This window comes from Urocampus carinirostris, unplaced genomic scaffold, assembly GCF_059441175.1.
Source record: "Urocampus carinirostris isolate Australia breed hairy pipefish unplaced genomic scaffold, RoL_Ucar_1.0 HiC_scaffold_48, whole genome shotgun sequence".
NCBI lineage: Eukaryota > Metazoa > Chordata > Actinopteri > Syngnathiformes > Syngnathidae > Urocampus > Urocampus carinirostris.
In genome coordinates this window covers 82,501-90,000 of record NW_028283155.1, presented here as the reverse complement: position 1 = coordinate 90,000, position 7,500 = coordinate 82,501, and the positions used below count along the sequence as shown (strand labels likewise).

The window sequence follows — 7,500 nt, the reverse complement described above, 5'->3', positions numbered from 1 at the left end:
CTGAACCTTCGTCTCGGGCGGGCGTCCCGACGCCGCCGCCATACGGCCGTTGTGATCCGTGCGGGGATCCGCTTGCTCGGCGACCCTCGCCGAGAGCAGCCCCGCGCCGCACGGACACGCGACACCGACGGGCGGACGGACGCCGGGGCGCCGGCCCGAACCGTTACCTTTAAAGGACGGGAGGTCGTCGAGGCGAGTGCCGCCCCGGAAGCGCGCGCCGGAAGCGCGAGAACCGCGCCGAGCTAGGGTCGTCGGCATAGGGGGATTCCCCGGTTACGGGGGTCCCGCGCACGGCCGCCGCCTTTCGCCCGTCGCTGGCGGTCGCCTGTCGTCGCGCCGCGCCGCGCTACTGGGGTCGTCGGACGAGCGCGCTACCCCGCTCGCACGGAGGTAGCGCGACATCGCCCGCCGCCTTTTCTCGCGTCGCGCCGCGCCGCGTGGCGCCCGCCGAACTCGCTCCGACGCGCGGCCCGGGAGTGACCCGCGCCGCGCCCCCCGTCCCGTCCCGTCCCGGTCTACCCTCTTCCTCCGCCTGCGACGACCCGCCGCCCTCGGCGTCTGGCTCGTCGGGGGTGTACCGAGGCGGATCTGCTGCCGCTCGTACGTTAATGATCCTTCTGCAGGTTCACCTACAGAAACCTTGTTACGACTTTTACTTCCTCTAGATAGTCAAGTTCGACCGTCTTCTGGCACACCGCCGGAGCCGGGGCCGGCCCCGGCGGGGACTATCCGAGGACCTCACTAAGCCATCCGATCGGTAGTAGCGACGGGCGGTGTGTACAAAGGGCAGGGACTTAATCAACGCAGGCTAATGACCCGCGCTTACTGGGAATTCCTCGTTGGTGGGAAATAATTGCAATCCCCAGGCCCTGTCACGAGCGGGGTTCATAGGATTACCCGCGCCTGCCGGCGCGGGGATAGACGACGCGCTTATACGCTCAGTGTGGCGCGCGTGCAGCCCCGGACATCTAAGGGCATCACAGACCTGTTATTGCTCATTCTCGTGTGGCTGAGAGCCACTTGTCCCTCTAAGAAGTTTTCTGCCGCCGACCGCGCGGGGGGCCGCGGTACTATTTAGTATGTTTGAGTCTCGTTCGTTATCGGAATTAACCAGACAAATCGCTCCACCAACTACGAACGGCCATGCACCACCACCCACGGTATCGAGAAAGAGCCTTCAATCTGTCAATCCTTTCCGTGTCCGGGCCGGGTGAGGTTTCCCGTGTTGAGTCAAATTAAGCCGCATGCTCCACTCCTGGTGGTGCCCTTCCGTCAATTCCTTTAAGTTTCAGCTTTGCAACAATACTCCCCCCGGAACCCAGACACTTGGTCGGTTTCCCGGGTGCTGCTCGGCGGGTCATGGGAATAACGCCGCCGGATCGCGAGTCGGCATCGTTTATGGTCGGAACTAGGACGGTATCTGATCGTCTTCGAACCTCCGACTTTCGTTCTTGATTAATGAAAACATTCTTGGCAAATGCTTTCGCTCTCGTCCGTCTTGCGCCGGTCCAAGAATTTCACCTCTAGCGGCGCAGTACGAATGCCCCCGGCCGTCCCTCTTAATCATGGCCCCAGTTCATGACAACCCACAAAATAGAACCGGAGTCCTATTCCATTATTCCCAGCTGCGATATGCAGGGGCGGCCGTGTGGCCTGCTTTGAACACTCTAATTTCCTCAAAGTAAACGCTTCGGGCCCCGCGAGTGACACCCAGCGAAGGGCATCACGGGGGCTTTTGCCGAGAGGCAGGGGCTGGGACAGACGGATGCACGCCTCGCGGCGGACCGTCAGCTCGCGTCCCGGGGTCCAACTAGGAGCTTTTTAACTGCAGCAACTTTAAAATACGCTATTGGAGCTGGAATTACCGCGGCTGCTGGCACCAGACTTGCCCTCCAATGGATGCTGGCCGATGGGTTTGTGTTCGGCTCATTCCAATTACGGAGACTCGAACGAGTCCCGTATTGTTATTTTTCGTCACTACCTCCCCGTGTCGGGAGTGGGTAATTTGCGCGCCTGCTGCCTTCCTTGGATGTGGTAGCCGTTTCTCATGCTCCCTCTCCGGAATCGAACCCTGATTCCCCGTTACCCGTGGTCACCATGGTAGGCGCAGAGTCTACCATCGAAAGTTGATAGGGCAGACATTCGAATGAGTCGTCGCCGCCTCGGGTGGGCGAGCGATCGGCACGAGGTTATCCTGAGTCAACACAAAGGGGGGGCCGGGCCGGCGGAACGAGGACCGGCGCGCGCGGAGCCGCCCGCGCCGCTTACGCCCCCGCCCGGAGAGGCGGAGGCCGGACGCGGGGGACGCGCGCGACGGCTGAGCCCCCGCCCGCCGGACACCGCGTGGGTTTTTGTGTCTGATAAATGCACGCGTCCCCGGGGCGAGGCCGGAGCCCCGCCCGCGAGTCGGCGCTCGTTTGCATGTATTAGCTCTGGATTTGCCACAGTTATCCAAGTAACGGTGGAGCGATCAAAGGAACCATAACTGATTTAATGAGCCGTTCGCAGTTTCACTGTACTGGCCATTCGTACTTAGACATGCATGGCTTAATCTTGAAAACAAGCATATGCTACTGGCAGGATCAACCAGAGTGCGTCTGCCGCCGGGGGGGCGCTGCTGGTGGCGGTGCGGCCCTGGTCCGGGACGAGGCTGTGGCTACAGCCGGGCCCGGGGGGCCGCGCGACACTCGTATACGTTCGGACGGGCTGACGAGCGGGTGTCGTGAAACGATGTTTCGCGCGGAGCCCTAGCACGCGTGGCGTCGGGCTCCGCGACGGTCGGACGTCTGGGTGTGGCTCGAGACGGAAGCTCGACCTCGGTTCGTCTTGGTTCTGCCGCCAAAAGGTTCACGCCGAGGCATGGTTTCGCAAGAGGGCCCCGCGAGTGCCAGCCGTGGATCCCGCCTCACTCGTAACTCGTATCGGATTCGTCCGGCCTCACTTTCGTTCGCACATCGGACAGTTATACGTGTGCTTTAGTAGCTTCCGTTCCCTCTTAGTGAGGCCGTCCGTACGTACCGCCCCAGCTCTTTCTGAGGCGGGTATCCACTCGGCTCGGGGGGGCCCAACGTTTGCCTAGTATCCTCGGCGCTGGAGCTTGACCCGCAAAGCCGGAGGAGCCGCACGCCCGAACACCGGCTTGCGCCGGCCGACGTGGGCCCTCCGAGGCGGGTCTCGTGTGCCAATCGCTCAGTTGGGGAACCGGCAGGCCCGTGGGCCGACGCCGGCTCACCCGGGGGTGAAGGGTGCTTCGATGGAGGCCCCCTGTCAGCCTCCGCGGAAGTCCGGCTTCAATACTTTAAAGTTTGAAAAACTTAGACATTTTTCGAGAACCGGAGCTTAGAGGGGTACATGCAAAAGCCAGGGCCGCGGGAAGCGCCCTAAATACTTCAATACTTTAAAATTTGAAAAACTTAGAAATTTTTCGAGAACCGGCATCTTCCCTCGGTAATTGCGAGATGCGAGGCCGCCCCTAGCCTCTGCTCTGTCGGACTCAATGGTCACGGGTGGCCGCTGATTAGCCCTGGTGCTCACCTCTCAAAATTGCGAGTCCCTAATATAATTCTGGCTGTCGGCTGGAGAAGGGGGTATAAAATCGGCACTTGAGGGAACGCCGGGCCCTCAAGTTCGGGGCCCTCTAGCGGATTTTTGAGGTACTGCACTCCCATTGGAAATGCATTGCCCATAGGAATACATGGGCGCTCCGTCCACTACAATGTAATTCCCTCACAATATCTGCCCCCGCGTGGCCGCGCGATGCTACTGCTGCCCCGTTGGGAATGAATGGGCCTTTCGGAGGCCATAAATACAGCGCCGCTGCATGGATTTTGGCGGTACTGCGGCTGTCGTTGAAAATACATGGACCCGTCTGAATGAATGGGCCTTTCGGATTCCATAAACCCAGCGCCGCTGCATGGATTTTGGCGGTACTGCGGCTGTCGCTGAAAATACATGGACCCGTCTGAATGAATGGGCCTTTCGGAGGCCATAAACTCAGCGCCGCTGCATGGATTTTGGCGGTACTGCGGCTGTCGCTGAAAATACATGGACCCGTCTGAATGAATGGACAAAATATAAATCAGACACTACAGAACACAAGCATAATCCAAGATTACAAAATCATCTCAGCCTTTAAAAGAAACAAAAACCTGAAAGACTACTTAGTAAAAAGTAAATTACCAGAAATCAACATAACACAAACGCAGGGCCCCACATTCTACAAACAAGCCACCACAGTTAGGAACACCGTCACCAACACAAACTACCTAATTAAACAAACAATCACACCTGCTACGGAAAACTGAAAATACATGGACCCGTCTGAATGTATGGGCCTTTCGGAGGCCATAAACTCAGCCAGCGCCGGGCCAGTGTTTGGGGTATTGTGCCCGCCACTAGTGGCTGAATACATAATAATAATAATAATAATAATAATTCCCTTGTATTGTCATTCTGTGTAACAATGTACACAGAACGAAATGTCGATTGCACTGGGCTAGTGTTGAGGGAACGTCGGGCCCTCAAGTTCGGTGGCTTGGAGCGGATTTTTGAGGTACTGCACTCCCATTGGAAATGCATGGGCGCTCCGTCCACTACCATGTAATTCCCTCACAATATCTGCCCCTGCGTGGCCGCGGGATGCTACTGCAGCCCCGTTGGTAATGAATGGGCCTTTCGGAGGCCATAAATACAGCGCCGCTGCATGGATTTTGGCGGTACTGCTGCTGTCGCTGAAAATACATGGACCCGTCTGAATGAATGGGCCTTTCGGAGGCCATAAACTCAGCGCCTCTGCATGGATTTTGGCGGTACTGCGGCTGTCGCTGAAAATACATGGACCCGTCTGAATGAATGGGCCTTTCGGAGGCCATAAATCCAGCGCCGCTGCATGGATTTTGGCGGTACTGCGGCTGTCGCTGAAAATACATGGACCCGTCTGAATGAATGGACAAAATATAAATCAGACACTACAGAACACAAGCATAATCCAAGATTACAAAATCATCTCAGCCTTTAAAAGAAACAAAAACCTGAAAGACTACTTAGTAAAAAGTAAATTACCAGAAATCAACATAACACAAACGCAGGGCCCCACATTCTACAAACAAGCCACCACAGTTAGGAACACCGTCACCAACACAAACTACCTAATTAAACAAACAATCACACCTGCTACGGAAAACTGAAAATACATGGACCCGTCTGAATGTATGGGCCTTTCGGAGGCCATAAACTCAGCCAGCGCCGGGCCAGTGTTTGGGGTATTGTGCCCGCCACTAGTGGCTGAATACATAACAATAATAATAATAATAATAATTCCCTTGTATTGTCATTCTGTGTAACAATGTACACAGAACGAAATGTCGATTGCACTGGGCTAGTGTTGAGGGAACGTCGGGCCCTCAAGTTCGGTGGCTTGGAGCGGATTTTTGAGGTACTGCACTCCCATTGGAAATGCATGGGCGCTCCGTCCACTACAATGTAATTCCCTCACAATATCTGCCCCCGCGTGGCCGCGCGATGCTACTGCTGCCCCGTTGGGAATGAATGGGCCTTTCGGAGGCCATAAATACAGCGCCGCTGCATGGATTTTGGCGGTACTGCGGCTGTCGTTGAAAATACATGGACCCGTCTGAATGAATGGGCCTTTCGGATTCCATAAACCCAGCGCCGCTGCATGGATTTTGGCGGTACTGCGGCTGTCGCTGAAAATACATGGACCCGTCTGAATGAATGGGCCTTTCGGAGGCCATAAACTCAGCGCCGCTGCATGGATTTTGGCGGTACTGCGGCTGTCGCTGAAAATACATGGACCCGTCTGAATGAATGGACAAAATATAAATCAGACACTACAGAACACAAGCATAATCCAAGATTACAAAATCATCTCAGCCTTTAAAAGAAACAAAAACCTGAAAGACTACTTAGTAAAAAGTAAATTACCAGAAATCAACATAACACAAACGCAGGGCCCCACATTCTACAAACAAGCCACCACAGTTAGGAACACCGTCACCAACACAAACTACCTAATTAAACAAACAATCACACCTGCTACGGAAAACTGAAAATACATGGACCCGTCTGAATGTATGGGCCTTTCGGAGGCCATAAACTCAGCCAGCGCCGGGCCAGTGTTTGGGGTATTGTGCCCGCCACTAGTGGCTGAATACATAATAATAATAATAATAATAATAATTCCCTTGTATTGTCATTCTGTGTAACAATGTACACAGAACGAAATGTCGATTGCACTGGGCTAGTGTTGAGGGAACGTCGGGCCCTCAAGTTCGGTGGCTTGGAGCGGATTTTTGAGGTACTGCACTCCCATTGGAAATGCATGGGCGCTCCGTCCACTACCATGTAATTCCCTCACAATATCTGCCCCTGCGTGGCCGCGGGATGCTACTGCAGCCCCGTTGGTAATGAATGGGCCTTTCGGAGGCCATAAATACAGCGCCGCTGCATGGATTTTGGCGGTACTGCTGCTGTCGCTGAAAATACATGGACCCGTCTGAATGAATGGGCCTTTCGGAGGCCATAAACTCAGCGCCTCTGCATGGATTTTGGCGGTACTGCGGCTGTCGCTGAAAATACATGGACCCGTCTGAATGAATGGGCCTTTCGGAGGCCATAAATCCAGCGCCGCTGCATGGATTTTGGCGGTACTGCGGCTGTCGCTGAAAATACATGGACCCGTCTGAATGAATGGACAAAATATAAATCAGACACTACAGAACACAAGCATAATCCAAGATTACAAAATCATCTCAGCCTTTAAAAGAAACAAAAACCTGAAAGACTACTTAGTAAAAAGTAAATTACCAGAAATCAACATAACACAAACGCAGGGCCCCACATTCTACAAACAAGCCACCACAGTTAGGAACACCGTCACCAACACAAACTACCTAATTAAACAAACAATCACACCTGCTACGGAAAACTGAAAATACATGGACCCGTCTGAATGTATGGGCCTTTCAGAGGCCATAAACTCAGCCAGCGCCGGGCCAGTGTTTGGGGTATTGTGCCCGCCACTAGTGGCTGAATACATAACAATAATAATAATAATAATAATTCCCTTGTATTGTCATTCTGTGTAACAATGTACACAGAACGAAATGTCGATTGCACTGGGCTAGTGTTGAGGGAACGTCGGGCCCTCAAGTTCGGTGGCTTGGAGCGGATTTTTGAGGTACTGCACTCCCATTGGAAATGCATGGGCGCTCCGTCCACTACCATGTAATTCCCTCACAATATCTGCCCCTGCGTGGCCGCGGGATGCTACTGCAGCCCCGTTGGTAATGAATGGGCCTTTCGGAGGCCATAAATACAGCGCCGCTGCATGGATTTTGGCGGTACTGCTGCTGTCGCTGAAAATACATGGACCCGTCTGAATGAATGGGCCTTTCGGAGGCCATAAACTCAGCGCCTCTGCATGGATTTTGGCGGTACTGCGGCTGTCGCTGAAAATACATGGACCCGTCTGAATGAATG

The 7,500-nt window shown here is 54.6% G+C and overlaps 1 non-coding gene across 1 annotated transcript; it reads right to left on the bottom strand.

The window, feature by feature from the left end:
• Nucleotides 1-606: 606 nt before the first annotated feature.
• Nucleotides 607-2,593, bottom strand: LOC148345389 (18S ribosomal RNA). The gene has a single exon (XR_015848621.1). It is a non-coding gene; the product is annotated as an 18S ribosomal RNA (ribosomal RNA).
• Nucleotides 2,594-7,500: the final 4,907 nt, after the last annotated feature.